Raw genomic sequence first — 2,500 nt, 5'->3', positions numbered from 1 at the left:
TGATATCGAATACCCTTACTTTCGTCACACTGTTATCAGCATCCCACATTGTAGGATATTCATTAAGTTTTCTATTGAATTATTATCATTAGTAGTAGCAGTAATAGTAGTAGTAGCAGTGGTAGTGTATTAGTAGTAGTAGGATGAGTAGTAGTAGAAGTGGTAGTGGTAGTAGTAGTAGTAATAGTAATATTAGTAGTAGTAGCAGAGATATCATTATCATCATCATTATTATCATGCCCATCATTTTCGAATAAAATGGTGGAAACGTTAAAAATCACTCGTTTTTATAGCTTGCTGCAGCAACTTCGTATAACCGGTTTGGCATCATGCTACTATGATTCAACTACTTTTTTGCGCCCTTTCATTCCTCCCTTTTTCTTCTCATTTCTCTACCTGGAATTTAGCAAGTGGTTATCATAGAAATCCCAGTGATTTTAGTATAGTCTGGAGGAGAAACAGCTGAGAGACAGACGCCGACCTCACACCGGAACCTGCTTTGTGGGTCATGCTGGGACGAGTTTTTCTTCTTTTTCTTCTTCCCTTTCATCCTCTTCTTGCGAGGAAGTTAAAGCACTATAACTTTTTTTTTGAGAAAGGAGTTGTTTTGCTTTATCATCTAATTTCCATTTGCATATAGGTGGATAGGATGATTATCACATTTTAGAGAGAAAGAGAAAGAGAAAGAGAAAGTGAAAATGATGAACAGGGACTGAGACGAAGGTGATTAGGCATCAAATTGTATAGGCCAAAACAGAAAGAACGTAATGAAAAAAATAACAAGGCCATAGAACAATAAAAACGTTAGACATGACAATCCCCTAACAACGTGCCTATGGGACACCATCAATAGGCTTAACCCCACAGTCAAGGTACGAAGTTACCATAGTGTTGTTATAGCCTTTTGTAAAGCCAAGGTCCATGGATCTTGGTCATCGTCATCTGCCAATAGACCGGATGACTAGAGGATGTCTTGCGGATGACATGACCTCCGGAAACTTGGGAAGTTAGTCTCCCTTTCCTATTCTGTTCTCTTTTGTTTTCTTCATCCTTCATGTTTTTCTTTTACAGTCTTCTTTTACTGGGTTCTTCTGTTACTGTTGAATTCTGCTTTGTGAGCTGATGGAGACGGAGGTTTTTACAATAGTGTCTAATTTCACTTTTTTATCTGACCAGATAAAACACACGAATGATGCTCAGGTTAACTGCACTGTATATGCAGCCATTAAATACAATAAACTGGTATATTGCACACAAAAAAAACAATAAAATGGACATGATGTTGCGACATCAGCTAGTACCTAGGAGGTTTCCTGTCTCCCGTGGGACTTACGATATACCTGCGTCAGAAAATGCTGTGCTTGCTATCATAGGAAAGAGTTTTGTTTGCGCATGTATATGTGATTAAGTGCGTTTGCATGTGCTGTGCATACAAATGTTTAAAATTAGGGAGGTGCTAGAGTAACATTACGAGTCAGATTTCATCGCTGATTTTCGACTTACAGCTGTCAGTTTCACAGAGAATTCCCAGTCTAGATTATAATGTCCTCATTTTACAAAATTTCATAATCTACATGGTTTAAAACATTTTACCAAAATATCAAGCAGGAAACAACATACAAGTTAATACCTCTTCTGATCTATGTATATTTTTTATTATTATTATTATTATGTTTATATTCTCCTTTGGTCTCCATGCTAAATAAAGTCCCAAGATTTTATGGCCCACCTCGCCCTTACCTGCTCCGCAACACATAATAGCATAAGTCATATATGCTTTGCAGAAGTGAAGAAAAAATGCAAAATAAGAGGGAGGAAGAGGGAGAGAGAAGATAGATAAGCAGACAGGAAGGACGTAATAGTGAAAGAAAGAGATATAAAAAAGATGAAGGAAAATAATAAATAACAGGCATCGACGTCTAAATCTCGATTTATGCGGCATTTGTCATGTCATACTCACTTCCTGCGATTGCCTAGGGGGGAGGGAGACCGTGTAAAAAAACGACGTGAAGGTCAGCCCCACACCGGGGAGGCAGGCCGAGGGGAGGAGGCTGTGAGTTTCGGAGGGGGGTGAGGGAGGGGAAGAAAGAGGGAGAGGGCAGGACTGAATGGACGAGGGAAGGGTGGGGCGAAGGAGACAAGAGACCAGGGAGGGAGGGGGCGAAGGATGGAGGTGGACGAGGAGGAGAGATAGCCGATTGCGAAGGAGAGGAAGATAGGAGGAGGCAAGTAGGTGATGGAGGAGAGGAGTGGCCGAGGAGGGACACGTAAAAGGAGGGAGGTAGTCGAGGAGGGGGAGGGAAAGGAGGGAGGTAATCGAGGAGGGAAGTGGCTAAGAAGAAAGGTGGTGGAGGAGGGAAAGGACGAAGGAAGGAGGTGGCTAAGGAGGGCGGAGACGAATAAGGGGGAAAGGGTGGATGTAGCGAGTTTGGGCGCGCATGGAGAGGACGGGAAGTTAAATGCAGGAATTTTTTTTTTTTGTTTGCCCCCCCAATTTTTT

Source organism: Penaeus monodon, chromosome 5 (assembly GCF_015228065.2).
Source record: "Penaeus monodon isolate SGIC_2016 chromosome 5, NSTDA_Pmon_1, whole genome shotgun sequence".
Taxonomy (NCBI): Eukaryota; Metazoa; Arthropoda; class Malacostraca; order Decapoda; family Penaeidae; genus Penaeus; species Penaeus monodon.
The sequence above is the reverse complement of the archived record's forward strand: the minus strand, read 5'-3'. Positions refer to the sequence as shown.